Here is a 15504-nt window from a genome sequence, read left to right as displayed (position 1 = left end):
ACAGACTGTTCCTTGGCCTCATACCAGGGTGCCAGAAGTGGGGCAGTAGCTTCACTGCAGTTCCAAGCAGAGAGGCAAGCCAGGCTGGGAGGAGATTCAGTCTCATCAACCCATGTCATCGTCTTAATTTATCAGCCACTGCCACAGAGAACAGGGAGCAAGACTGATGGAAGGGGAAGGCTCTTTTAAAGAAACACCCAGGAGGTCATAGAATGCCTCTTAAACTGGGAGGAGGAGCTTACTTGTAAATCAGTGCTCTCTTGCTCACAGTGTCCCCTGGCATGGCTTTCTAGATGAGCCCATCCCTAAATAGAGTAACCAGGATGGGAAGTGATTTGTCTCCCTAGTTTGATGCTTACTCTTTTAACCAGAACCAAGGAAGAGGATAATATCAATGATTTCTTATATGTGTACTAAGTGCACATGTTATGATTATTTATATTTTGTTTCCTGTGAGTATTTGGGGTCCATCTAAAGAAGCTGCACAGTGCTCTGCTAGTGTAGCATGCAGGTGGTCAAACTTCAGGAGAGGAAAGCAAAGCGGGGAAAAGCTACTTCACTTTGTACTTGCAGCTGTAAGTTCCGCTGAGGTTTTGGGTGCCCTGCTCCATACCAGGGTGCAGTGGTGTGCCGGGGCGGTGGCCATCGGGGCAGCTGGGACTGGGCTCTCCTTCCTGTGCACGGGTGGACTGGGAAAATGGCCTTGACCTGGCTGGTGAATCAGGGCTCAGACTCACCCTGCAATCAGCTGTGCGGTGCTCAGGAAATGAGCCACCTGTCCTGCTTCCTCTCATTTAACTGATTTATTTTTAAGTGGAAAAGGCTATGAGCTTTGTTCCTTTTTCTCAGGGACTCTGTGTCCTTTAGAGATCCCTGAAGGCTGTGGCGCAGTGTGAGCTGCCCTAGGGACCCTCCTTTGGGAACCACATCCTGGTATCTTCACTCAGCACTAGGCTCTAAAGCTGAAGCTATTCATGAGATGCACGTGGACCAAACTACTGGGCACTGTGGCAGGAACTCCAGATGTTATCTGAGTCGTCTTCTGCCACGTTCTCAAGGAGAGCAATGAAAACTCTTACTCAACAGAAAAAAAACAGGTCCTGGCTCTGCTGAGCCTGGGTTGTCCACACCTGCATCTAGTGACTGTTACTCATGTGGTTTTGGTGAGCAGTGAGTCTCTTGGCCTGGGAGGCAGCATGACTACAGTTAGTTTGATCTGGACTTTTGCTGACATCTACAGTGTTATATACTGTAAGCCAATCTCACTGTCCATTTGTGATCACGCACTCTGACATTTCTTCTATTGTACATTTTGTGTAAGAAAAATGAGAATCTAAGGTCTGCCTATGGAGCAGTGGCACTTCCTCCATGGGGTTACTCCTCTCATGAGTAGGATTTGAGATGCTTCCAGACTGTGAACCACCACAAAATAGGTACATCCCAGACACTGCAAATCTGATTTTCAAGAGTCTTCCTTTGTAAATCAGCTCTGGAAACATCAAGGCGGCCTAATGTAATAGATTTTTTTTTTCTATATTTTAAAGAAATGTGTTGTGCTCGTGCTCTTCCATTCAGCCATTACTATGTCTCCATCCCATACCTTGTTGCTCCATGTGAAGATAGATGATCTAAGCCTTGGCTGGGTGCTGTGGGTCTGGGTCCAGTGCTGTACCCAAGTGAGATGTTCCTATGAGGTAACGCTGCTTTTGGGACCTGAACTGGTTTGTCTCTGTGGCATGGCATTGCACTGTGCAGATGTGCTAGTTTCCTCATATGTCTGGCTTGGGGATCTCCAGCACACCTCTGCATTAGATATTGTAGGCATGTCTGTATTTGAAAAACACCAGCAGTAATTAATGATTAAGTAGAAACCAAAGGAATGCATGTAAGATCCTTTCTTAGAGCAATTCAAGGTCTATTCATGCTTACAAAGCCCCGCTTTCATTCTACTCTTCTCTCTATATATACTAATTAACTTTAGCACCAATTAATTGATATGTTTCAACCTGCTCACCCATCCTCTTTTTTTTCAGGTTAGAATAGTTTCTGAGAGGTGGTTCTTTATCTCTCAGTGAACTTTTACCAGACCAGTGGCTCTTTGAGAGGAATGTTGAGTGCTTAACAGAAATTAGTTTTCTTCAGAGAGAGAAAAAATAGCACACCACCACGTGTGTCAGAACAAAACCTGTCTTTGTGGTGTTAGGGTGGATTTTAACCATAGCTCCAGTTAAAGGATGTGTACATTATACCTCTCTCTGTGGGAAAGGGGAGCTAAAGTGTCCTCTCCCAAAGACATATTTCTCATTGGGTTCTGGTGGAAAAGGTGCACTCCATTTCACCTATGCAAAGGTGTGTGTAGGTAATTGGGAGAATGGTCTTACCTGTATGTCCCTCATTTTTGCGTGGTTATCCCTGTTTGCATAGCAAAGCTCTGCAGATACAGAAGTAAAGGCAGACTGGAGTGAATCTAAAATCTTGTCACTTCTGTGATACTTCGTCCAGATTTACTCAGCTGCTGCGGCTAAAATCTTGGTGGGTTTTTTGACATTTAATTCCTTTCACAGGGTCTGAAATTTTAGCTGATGAACAAGCCAGAGGTCTGTAGATACCCATCTAAACTCAACAGATCTTATTCTGTACTTCTGATCTTTCTTTTCTCAATGTCCTCACCCTATTTTTAAATATCCTCGTAAATCCTTGCTTCAACCTTTGTTCAGGAAATAACTAACAATATTAATACAAACCATGTAAACAAGGCATCACTACACAAGGCCAATGTATGACACCATTCATATTTGTAGCTATGATAGTTTCATTCTCCATTTCTGAATACCTTTTCTTGGACTGTACACTTTCTTCTCTTTCTAATGTTTGTCTTTTCCCAGTTGACAAACGTAGGGTTTTATTCTGTTTCTTACAAAACATGAACCAGCTTGGCTTTTCTCATTAACTTTCTTATTATCATAACCACCACCACCTGTTCCATTCATCACGTTAGCAGCACGGTGCTGTGACCTGTGTATATTAGCTAACTCACATTCCATCTTAGAGCTAGATGGCAGGATGGAAAAATATTGCAAGTTCATGCTTTAAGGGCAGGTGGGGTTTTTTTCCTCAACTATTTTGCAGGAGTGCAATAAAAAATAATTAAAAAGCATCTTTAAGTAAAACTCTTAAGTGACTGACATCCAGAGAAGACTGAACTCTGGCTCATCTTGCACTGGAAAGCCAAGCAGCCGTGCAACCACACGGGACTGGTACCATTTTCTTCTGGTTGGCAAGACTAGCTAGACTCAAATAAAAAAGAGAGTCTTTTAGTCAAAGTCATGCAATTTATTACCCTATTGCATGTTCTCCAGAATACAATACATTGCAGTAACGGTAATCAGAATAATACCTTGAGGTTTTAAAACAGGGTGCGCAGTTCATGCTGGTTACTGAGTGATGAAGGATAGAAACTGCACTGAAAAACTGTACAAATGCATTATTTCAGCTAGCATAGCAAAACAGTTTAGATAAAAATTAAAAATAACTGCAGTCTTGTGGTACTTGTCAGTTATTTACAAGCCTCTTGAAATATTTCCTTATCTGCCTTTCTCATAAGAGATTAGGTGATTACAATAAATAAGTCTGAACGTGGAGAACATCAAATAGTGAGTCATTATGGCATCATTACATGGGAAGTAGTAACGAGAAGAAGACCAGAAGAAAATTCAAAGGTTTTTCAGCTTCAGGAAATCTATTTTAAATGACAGTGAAATAAAAGTCTTAAAGTTTAACATAGTTCTGTGGAAAAGGCAGTTGCACAATGAAGAGGTATTTGCAGCCTGAAATTCAACTTCATGCTATTCAGGATATTTCTAAACAGGAAAGAAATAATTACCATGTCACTGGACTAGTCACAAAACTTTGTATAGGGGAATGTTTCCTTAGCAAGAAAAAGAAATGTAGTCTGGAAGTCCACTGATTGAGAAGTTTCTGAAAAATGGGGAAAAGAGGAAATGTTTCTTTTAGATATTGGTTGGTACCATCAATGTATATGCATTCCTTATTAGTTTTTACTTTAATTGCATAGTATATATATGCTCAATATTTATGTATCTATAATACAGCAAGAAAATATATTGCTATGTAACAACTACATCACAAGAAATTATTCTGGGGCCAGCATAGATGGGGTTTGCAGTCCTGTGGGTTGTGGGGTGTTTTTGGATTTGTGGTGTTTTTTCCCAATTCTGATATTGCCTTGATTTTTTTTTCCTTTTTTTTTTTCTGAATCAGTGCAAGAGCACATTTCAAGATGCTTAACGTTGGGGTTTTTTTACAGGATGAAAAATCAAGCTTTGTTAAAAAACCATTACATTCCTTGCAAACCCAATCAGATGTTCAAAATGCATTCAGCAACCCTGAACATCAAAAGGAGTGTTTAGCAAGTCTTAGGCTTGGTCCTGATTTGACAGTTTTAAGGTAACATTTTATGACATTGCCTATACAAATTTGGTAAGGTCTGCAGAGCATTGCTCCAAAGGGATAGACAACCAGCAGATGCAAATAGAACGAGCCACTGGTCTTCAGGAAAGGAGTTGTTCTGTTCTGTTTGTGCTCTATAAAAGATGAAATCAGGAAACTGATGCCTACACTTGCCAAAAAACTGCAGTCTGATCATGACAGGCAGAACTGACAGCTTTGATTGCTGAACACTTCACACAGTCCTCTCCTCTGGCTGCACTGCTATAAATCAGAGCAGTGGGCCATCATACATGGGAAACTTTCTGTTGCCTAAAAAAAAAAAATAATTGTCCAGTCTGCTTTTTAGTTCAAGTATTTCTTCTTTTTAATAAATTATGTCAAAGCATGGTAAATGGGGTGGAAAAGTCACTATCTGAACTGCCTCAAATTTGCTCAAACCTAGTGACTCTTTTAAGGACACCTCTGTATCATGTGCTTAGTGTTGTAAGTCCTAAGAATGTGATTATCTTTGAGCACCAACCTGAAGAATGAGTCTTGGGAACCTAATCTCTTTTCCAGACCTTAAATGTACTGTAAGGTAATGAATGACTAAATCTTCAGTTTGTGAACGATGAGAATGCTCTCAGGCAGTCATCATAGTTCAAGAGATGTCATTCTTGATTTGGGTAGTGACAGGGATGAGAACTCAAAATTTTGGGTAAATGGAGTACCAGGTCACCAGGTCTACGTGAAATACAGCTGAAAAATGTATATGTAATAATAACAGCTGGTAATGGGAGGTGACATGCCATTGTTCAGAAAAGGACAAGCTATAGCTAATTGAGTCATGAAAAGGTGAACCTTGGCGTTACTCTGAAAGAAACTATTAAAATTCATTTCAGAATATTCAGTTTGGGCTCAGAGCAAAACATATCACTTCTAATAAGGATGTGAACATCTTAGCATCAGTATTTAAAGTATTCTTTCTATGGACTCACACCACTTTAAAAAACGTCTTGGAACCTTTCACCATCCTATTGAGAGGTGAAGGCAATAGAGATGCTGAGCAAGACGACCAGTAGTTCATTTTCCAGTTTAGAAATGTCAAACAGCTTCTCAGAGTAGTGGTAGTTATCTCCTTTGTTGCATTATGCCTAACTTTGAACCCTTTTCTCTCAATAGATGCATTGGCTTCACTGTATTTGTTGTATGAAAAGGTCTAGGTCATGAATTTGAGTGGACGACACTAACTTGCACGATTCTAAGGGCCCAGGAAAGAATGAGGATCCATTATATAAGGTGCAGTCTAAACAGGCAGCCAGTACTTACAGTCTGAATAAATAAAACAGGAACAGAGAAGTTCAGCAACACGCAACAACCCTATGAGAAGAAGCAGCAGTCTGGAGTCAGCCCAGCTGATCTGACTTCTAGTCCGTTACCTTTTCCACTGGATATTGCCATACTGACATCTTAGATTGTCAAAAAGTATTGGATGATACATACCAAATGGGAGGCTTATCACAGTTATCTCTACAAAGTCTGGCACCAGAAGGAATTAAAAAACAGACATCAAATTATAGACACATAGCTGTATCCTGAACGTATCTGTTTAACGCAGTAATATATAACTGCTTGATTATTGACAATGAAATCCTCATGCTGCTACTCATCTCCACCTGTCTCAAAATACATTGAGATCAGCCCCTAGATTTATTTCTTGCTCTCAGTCTCAGGTGTAGCAATTAAAGAAATGTTCTGTATTGCTGAGAGCACCAGATGTGTGCAGTGGAGCATCCTATTCTGACAAACATTTTGCTTTTAATAGTTCCTTTGGGTACACATTGGCGTCTGGTTTTATTTTTCTGTTTATACTTTATTTTTCTGTTTTATGGAGCTGTTTCCTTGATGGGGTTTTTCAGTGTCTTGCCTCGGAGGATGTTTTGGGGTAGCATGGATTATGGCATAGCAGCATTAAGAGCTGTCTCTTGTTTCTGTTTTCAGTTTTTAAGGTTGTTTTAAATTCTTCATTTGAATCCTCCCTTATGAAACTGATTCTGAAACCTACATTATGGATCATGCTGATGACTTCCTGGACCTTCCTGATGTCGTCTTGACATCTCTCTTGTCTTCCTGAACCTGGAATCATATTTAATGAATATATGGCAAGGTTCCTTCAGGAACAAGGTCAAGGAGAAAGGTTTTTCAGTCACAGCAGATGCAAATCTTCTTTCACCCACACCATGGAGGTGGTGGGCACTTAGAAGGTGGCAAGTGATTTTTCTCTCAAGGTCTGTGTTTGCAGATTTTCTCCTCCAATCTAACTTTCAGCTGTTTCTTCATTGCCAAGTGGCACAAGATGCTGGGTTGCAAATCTCAGTGTGAGTCAAACGAAGCAAGGCTGAAGTGCAGCAGCAGGCATATTCTAATGATTTAGAGAAATCTGATCTATTTTTTCTAGGATATGTTGTATCAAATTAAGAGTGTCATGATGAATATGACAGCTGAGAAGAGCCACAAACTATGTTTATTCCTGTAAGTAGAGTAGAAAACCTTTCCTGACCTCTGCAAGTGATTATCTTACTTCCAAAGGGTGGAATTTGACTACCTCGGCTATAGTATGTTCCGTGTGGTGGATGCTATTTCTTCAAGATAATACAAGTGGTGTAAAAACAGGTTTTCACACACTTATCATTGTGTCAGGTTGAGGGCACTCATCTTACCCAACCCTCAAGGCAGAATGGCAGGCACTTATCTGAGAGCAAAGGCTGCAGCTCCATCTGGGGCGTCTGCACCATCTACCCTGGCAGTGGCCGATGCCTCCACCCAGACAGAGCTGCTGAAGGGAGAGGCTGCAGCGCAGGCCTCAGGCTGCAGGAAATGCCTGGGACAGGGACAGGCAGCAGACCTGCCTGCAAAAGGTGTGCCCAGCTGGGGGACCTCCTGCGGGAGGGGGTGAGAAGGCTGTGTAGCATCAGGGAAGTTGAGGAGTTAAATAGCTGGTTCCAAGAGCAATCTGCAGTGGACCCACAGCCAAACAACCAAGAACTCCCCCACCGGCACACACAGGAGGGACAGGGGCCAATAATGCAGAAGAATGGAAGTCTGCAATGGCAAGGACCTGCAGCAGGAAGAGACTTCCCCTGAAGCGCCCTTGCAGAACTGCTTCATCGCTCTGCAGACTGAAGAGTAAAGACCCATCACATCAGGAGAGACACTGGAGCTGAGAAAGGCAGCCTGGTCTGCTCCCTGTATAACAACCAGTGCAGCTAAGAACGGGCAACAGGTGATAGTGGTGTAGTGATTGGACAATGGGTAATGCCTTTAAACTAAATGGGTGTAGGTTTATATTAGACATAAGGAAGAAATTCTTTACTGTGAGGGTGGTGAGGCCCTGGTACAGGTTTCCCAGAGAAGCTGTGGCTGCCCCCTCCCTGGAAGGGTTCAAGGCCAGGTTGGATGGGGCTTTGAGCAACCTGGTCTAGTGGAAGGTATCCCTGCCCATGGCAGGGGGTTGGAGCTTGATGATCTTTAAAGTCCCTTCCAACCCAAACCGTTCTATGATTCTGTGATTTATAAGGAGTGTCAGGTGTATCATGATACTATCACCAATAGAATTCTAATATGGGAACTCCTTATCTTGCAAAACCTCATTTATTTATTTTTCTGAACAACGGTTCAGGTAAAACTATGATGAGAAAAAGATTAAAGCTCTGTCAGATAACAAGCAATGCTGTACTATTTCAACTATCCTAGTTCTCAAAAGAGAATGAAATATGCAGTAATTCAGGCAGACAACATAAATATTGAATAACCATTGCAATGGATTGTATTAATAGATAAACAAGATGAATAAAAACACATTTGATTTAGTCCTCTGCTGATGGTGCCAGTGGATTACAAGGACTAACTTGTCTACTGCAATGTTACCCATCAAATAGCTATAATTCAAATCTTTCCCCCTTTTTTTTTTCGCCTCCCAGAAAAACAAAGTAGTCATGATAAATAACTGCCCTTATATAATTTTTTTTTTCTCTGGAGACTGATCCTGATCTTACCCATCTAATTTCATGCACATGAATATTCCTGTTGCTTAAGATAAAGTTTTTCACATCTGTAAATCATTTTGGGATCTAGAGTCATGATGTGTCAAATTAAACCCTGATGTCACTCAACTACCTGTGCATCTGCTTGGCCTATATCATATGATACAACTTGGGCATAAATTTGGTACGAGAACTCTTGAAGCACAAACAGGAGCCAGGCTCCCACTGACTGTCAGTTGAGATCAGGTCCCTTGCTGCCCTCCCTCCTTCTGTCTTGTAGGGATAAATATTTTGAGGGTGGAGGTTAACAGGCATGCCTATCTATGCATGGCATCCTACTCCTTTATGCTGACATGAATGGACTGTTCCCTAGGAGACAGCCCAAAATAAAATAAATTCTTTGAGAGATATTCATGTTCAAAAAATTCCATGGAGGAGTTCTTTACAGAAGACTCGATTACTGGTTAGCTGGCTATAGATCAGGGCTCCAAGATGTTGCAGTTATGATCCATTTCCCTCTTCACTGTGTGGCAAAAGCTCTGTGTGGTCATGCCACCAATCCCCTTTTTCCTGTATTATGCTGCCAGATAGCTGAGGAGTGCTGCAAAGAGCCCCTGCATGCCTGGCTCAGGCTCTTGGTGGCCCATGGTTCCTCCTTGTTGTTGAACCCTTACAGTAACATCTCCAACAGGTTGAGAACAGTGGGAGTGATGTTAGTAGGAGGTTTTCTCCTTCTGTCACTATGGATCCAGGGTGGTGCAGTGTGCTTCAGGGCCCAAAAACTTGAGGCTACAATTTGATATCCCCCCACGTGTTTGAGAAGCAATAAATCATACCCTCTGTTTTGGTTAGCTTTCCTTCCCCTTTAGTGGCTTTTCAGATCACATCTAGTGAAAGAATTGTCCATAAGTTGGCATTAGAGATGTGCCTCTAGGAAATATATTACCTGAATTAAAATGTGCTAATTCAGAAATACCTTTCCTACATTTTTGTTGCCCTTGTTAGGGGAAAATGTTCCACTTTAAACTCCAGCTAACTGATTACCTGCCAGTTCTGAAGCTGTGCTCTGAATTAATCTGCTCCAAAAGCCAACAGAGATGACTTATGTTTGGGCACCTCACAGGAAAGCAGGGAGATGAAAAGCCTTAGGAAAACTTTGACAAACAACTTGGAGTGTTTGACCAACTATGCACAGCTGCTGCTGAATGAAGAATGCAAGCAACATGCCAGAGACAAGAGGTGATCAACAGGGAAGACAGCTTTTGTATCTGCACTGAGCATTTAATTTTCAGGAAAGGAGAGAAAATACGCTGAATTACCTGTAGGAGGTGTGCCTGCTTTTGCTAATAGATGTACCCAGTTCATGCATTAATTCCTAACCAGTCAGATCCTGTACCAATGTACACTGGAATCCTCTGAGGTCAGTGAAGATACACCCATGCACAGCACCTTAATTTGATTTCATCCCACCTATTTAAACATGCCTTACAGACTTTTCTGCAGAGCCAAACCAAAACATCTCTGCCCCCTCCAATTTCTGATTTCAGGTGATGATTTCTTCTCATAAACCCTGGGTACAATAGCACTGCAGTGACCCACCACTTCATTACATCAATGTGCAGAGCTGTGTATTCTACTGAAGAGGAGTTTATCTTGTTGGAATGGATCTGGTCCAGGAACAAATAAAGGAGAAATCTGGTTATTTCTGGGCCAATTCCATATGAATTACAGCTTCTCCATTTTCCTGATGTCAGCTAGTTTTACTTTGCTTTATTTTCCCTCCCCACACAGGAGGTGAAGTATCACAGACATCTTGATTAGCTCCACCATGTAGCTGATTTCTTAACAATGCAGTTGTCAGGAGAGCTGACCTGAATTTTGGATCAGATTGGGATGAAACATACCGTAGTCAGTGTTATTTGAGCATTGGCTGTTGTGGTGAGTGTTAAGTGTCTTCCAAAATCAGACATCTACCTTGCTGCCAGGATCAGGGGGAGTGTGGTGGTTCCTCAGGCACCCCTCATCTGGCTCCTCAGGTGCTGTCTGGGAGGGGCAGCCTAATTTCCTTAGCTTTGTGCGACTGAGGAATCCTTGCACAGAGAGGTAATTTCCTGATGACCAGATATATTGGGCTTTTGTACAGCATTTTTCACTGTCAGCATGAAGGGATTAAAGGAAGATGATATGTTAGGCTCTAGGCTGCTCTGCACTGGTTCAGACATGAGTGGTAGGAAGAAAGAGCCATTTCTTCCATTTTATTTATTTTTTCAAACTGTTCTTTATGATTATTTTCCAATGATTTCAAAGATAGTGCAAGGCCAAGAAAGAATATCTAGCTTGTTTAGTCTGATGTGGTATGTATCGCGTGTTTATTTCTTCCAGGGCATTGCATTTTCCATGTATTCATTTAATGGTTTATATTTGACTAATGCACATCTTTCAGAAAGACATTCAAACTTGATTCAATGATTGCTAGAATTTCCTATGTTTTCCAAAACGTTAAAAATTACATCAGTCTGTCAAGAGCCTCCCTTTGCAAAATTCTTCTATGATTCTCCTATGCAAGTTTTGCAGACCTGATGGCTTTAGCAGACATAAATCTTGTAGGTACTCGCTAAGGTTTTAAAGTATTTAACTGGTCTTGAATGTATAGTGCATCTCTCTAAATACAGGACTGAGATACTTACTGATACCTTTTGTCTATTCTGCATGTTTAAGTTGTTATTTCCAGGTAGGCTGACATTCATATAGAGGAATTTTAAACTATAGTGATTTTCATCAGAAAAGGAGATGCTGCCAAGGGGAACTCATGGGGGTACGAGCTGCAGACAGTGACAGCTCTTCAGTTACTGCTTCTGGCACCTCTCTTTAGGTCTATGCCTGTTCTGAAGTTTAGAATAAGCAAAAATTTTATTCCACAGAAACGTTTTAACCCTTCTGTAAAATTTTTAATTATCAATTTTTCATTTGAATTTTTTTCATTCAAGTTTTCATTTGATTGGGAAGTGTTTCTTCAGGGCCTTATGGAAAAGTTAGCTGGATGCTTTGTCCTGTTCCTTCCCAGGTGTGTGCCTGCCTGGTCACAGCACTCCTGGACCATTTTTATATGCATATTCCTGTGCTGCAAACTCAACAAATTGGTTAAAAGCGAATTTGTTTGCTTGCTTGTTTAATTTAGTTTCAAATTCTTAACCTTCTGGGGAATTAATCCTTTTCCAGGAGCTAGGACCAACATACAATTTTTACCATTATCAGTTAGCACTGATAACTAAGTACCAGATGGAATCTTCAATATTGTTTTCAGCACTTTGATGGAGAAATTAAAGCAAATGTCTCATTACAGAAAACTGTTTGAAAATTAGTGTAATGCCACAAGTTTTGGGGGATGACTAAAACATGAAGAACATCTAGTGTGAACCCCAAATGAAGACTGGAGTCTGGAGCTCCCCTGCCTGATCTCTGTTACACTGCAGATTTTTGGCCCACAGAACAGGATTTCCTAGTGCCAAATATTGAGAATAGCACAGGGGAAAATTTAGTACCCAGCTCCAAAGCCCATTTTGAGGTGTTCTGGTGCCATTGTCCAGAGGTGGAGGTGTGTACACCGCAGTCCTGCCCTCCTGCCAGCCTCCCTGAGCAGTCAGTGTGGATGGGATGCCCTGCTCCTGCCGCTGCCGACAGGGACAGGAACAACCAAAACCAGTCATTGTGGTAAGAAAGTATGCTCTAGGCTTTGCCAAGTAATTGAGCAAGAAAGTTCTTTTGCTTACCCAGCAGTCATATTACCTTGGCTAAGTAATTTCTTATCAGGTAGAGGTTTAGATAGATTTTAGAATAAGTATTTGAATTAGGAAAGAACACTTTGATTTTTAGAGCTGTGCTTTTCCTGTCATGTTGTTGGAGAATGATGGTGTGTGGAAAAGAGAGTTCATTGCCAGGCTGGTGGTATAAATAGCCACAAGGGAAAGATCTGTATCAGGTGTAACTGGTACAAATCATATTTTATCATGTATCAAATACATTGAGCTTCTCCAATTCTCCTTTCTATTGGCAAGACAATGGTGTCCTGTGCACAGCCTCTCCTGCAAAATTCAGGCTGTGGTAAAAGGTATTACATACACCAGCAAAGTGTTTCTGTAATGGAGATGATTTCTCAGACTAGGACAGGCTCAGTTCTCAGCTGAGGGTGGGAGAAAAATCCTCTGGACAAAAAAAAAATCGAGTGGTTTTGTTGTGTTTCCTTCTAAAACAGATGTGAATTAATCCATTTAGGTTCTTGTCCTTCTTTCAGTTATTCCTTAGTGATGAAAACTCTGTGTGTAGTTTTACAACACACATCCATACATCTTTTAATTTTTAAATTACTGTTTTTCTCTTTTTGAAATTAAACTTAAAGACATGTATTCTGGAATGACAGCCTAAATTTGTTATGAATGCCTAAAATAAAATTATATTTTCTTATTAATAAACCCTTACAAAAGAGTAACAGTGGCATATATACTCACTGCCAAAATTCTGAAGAATGTCAAATCACTAAATGGGAGAAATTACTAGCTAGACACCTGGAATTGGGGCTTCTTAAGTAATAAACTAGTTTTTGACAGCTGTAGCTTTTTTGGCAGGTGCAAAAAGAACATTTTATTCTTTTTATTTTATCTGCTTTACATCATTGAATGACTAGAATATTCCAAGTTGGGAAAACAACTGGGAATTGAAAGAACAGGAAAATTTGTTTATCCTCTCCCATCTTATGAGTAAAAGGTGTGTGTGGGAGTCTGAGATCGATTAATTATGATCTTGGAGAACATGGAAGCAAAGGAAAAATAGCTCAGCTGGTTAATTGCTGATAATATTTGCACTGTTATGTACACCAATTACCTTGAAATGCAATGAATATTTTGATAATATTTCCTAAAATATACAGGACACAATGTAGTTCTATTTAAACAATTATGTTCTTCTGGATACTTTTGTTCAGAAGCAGCATGACGCACAGCACACATTAAAAAGTTAATCAGGTCACTAAAAACGCCATCTCCTGTTTTCTGACAAATCAAATGTAAAAATCAAAAACTAAAACAAATGCTGAGGTATATAGTGACATAAGTATGGTTTTAATGTATTCTCTTAGTTAACAAAAACAAATATTAAATACAACCTCAAAGCTAGATTTCTTTACAATTAAATGTTTCTATTAGTTGTCAGTCTCTGAGAATATCTTATGAATATCTGTTAGAAGGCACAGCTGCAATGCAAATTGAGTTACTTAAATTGTGATTTCCTGGTTCTTGTTTAAACCACAGTTAACAAAACTGATGTAAATCAAAGCAATATAAATTGGTCCATCCTGCTTTAAAACTAATTAAGGATGTGCCTTGAAAGTATGCTTATATCAGTGCTTTGACCCAGTGGGTTCTCGGTATCACTCAAGTCTTAATAAATCACAGCAAGGAATGGAATTTTTATTTAGTACAACAGTCTCGATCTCCAAATATAAGGCCACTGAAGAATAGATTAACATTTATAATTGCTAGGTTGATCAGTAACACAAATTAAAAATAAGAATTTCAAAACAAATTAACCTTTGCAGCACATCATGTGGAGACAGACAGACAGTGAAATCGTTGAAAAGGTTCCCCTTGTCCTTGAGGTGATTTGTCACAAATCACTGCATCCTCCGTGGTGCTTTAGTGCTCTGCAGCAAGTACACTCTAGAGTCTCAATGTCCAAAAAATAAACTGTGATAACTGAAAGAACAACATGGATAGTTTCAGGCTGGCACGTTGCTGCATGAGCTATCATTGTTTTGCGACACTCCGGGCAGATTTGTATAATTTGGGACTAAGATTAGGATGTTTAGGCTAGGGCCAAATGGGTTTATAATTAGATATGTGCTGGCTCTGACCTATTAATTGAGGATCATGCTTCCCTACATCTACCCTCCACATTTAACGAGACTGTGCTTTAAAGCAGTCAATAGAAAAAGGATCTTCTGTACCCATATGCTTTTCCGCTTCAAATCTGCCCATCCCGCGCTTTGCTGAGAACCTTTCACCGCTCAGTCAAAAGGCAGCTCAGGCTTTTCCCGAAAGATGTCCCTCTTTGGGATAACACATGGACAGAACAGACCAGTGTGTCAGTAGGGTCTGTGTTGTATTTATTTACAAAATTAAGAGCTAGATCCCACCTAGTGAAAACAACCATATGTGATCAGCACCTATGCATGTGCCAGGCTTCTCCTTGGGCAGGAAATTGGTCATAACTGGAGAAGATGGAGTGGATTTTGACAGCACCATATAAAATCTGAGGAGTTCCAAGACTGTTCTTTCCATGCCCAGACATCTACAGAGATGGGGAATGCTGTCAAATGCAAGAAAATTTTGCAGACCGTGCGGAGGGGTGTATGGGGAAAGAGTGGAGCAGTCTAAGGCTGGACAACCACGGAGGGAATGGAAAGAGCAATGTTATCACCTATTAGAGCAAACAGCTTTGGTCTTTTCTCTTGTAGGTATGTCAACTCCTGGAAAGGTCTTGTCAGTCATTGCAGCTGATGTGAGGACTCCAAGCTCACTGTGTGGTGTTGTCCTAAGGAACAGGAGACAAGGTAACTGCACTTCTACTGTATGACTGTTTCTGCCATGGTCCATAGGCTCCCAGAAAATCACTGTTTTCACATCTATAATGCTTTGCCCAAAATTTCGGTTCCTATGGGCAACCTTCAGTATTGTTAATGTGTATTGCTGATAACTGAAGTTGAATGTGGAAGAAATATTCCCTTTTCCTTATAATTTAACTGTGTGCCTCCACAGTCCTTACCAGAACTCAGTAGTTAGAAACCAGTGTAGAGTACATGACTCATTAGTTTGGCACTGTGGAAAACATTAGATTATGCAGATGTTTATGCACATCCTTTGTGTAACAGTAGAGCTATTGTATAACTTGTCTTTTTTTTCTATGAGCAGACTGATCTGAGGGGAAACTGGTAGTAATATCTCCTGATCCCAGGTCTCCA

At 40.6% G+C, this 15504-nt stretch overlaps 1 long non-coding RNA gene across 1 annotated transcript in view; it reads left to right on the top strand.

Annotated features, from left to right (window-relative positions):
- LOC141947592 (uncharacterized) overlaps nucleotides 1–15504 on the top strand; it is a 70641-nt gene that overhangs the window by 33947 nt on the left and 21190 nt on the right. Inside the window, exon 2 of the long non-coding RNA XR_012630210.1 lies at nucleotides 15001–15096. This is a non-coding gene — a long non-coding RNA (uncharacterized LOC141947592). The remainder of the gene's footprint in view (nucleotides 1–15000; nucleotides 15097–15504) is intronic.

This window comes from Strix uralensis, chromosome 10 (assembly GCF_047716275.1).
Source record: "Strix uralensis isolate ZFMK-TIS-50842 chromosome 10, bStrUra1, whole genome shotgun sequence".
Taxonomy (NCBI): Eukaryota; Metazoa; Chordata; class Aves; order Strigiformes; family Strigidae; genus Strix; species Strix uralensis.
Note: the sequence above shows the minus strand (reverse complement) of the source record. Positions and strands in the feature narration are given on the sequence as shown.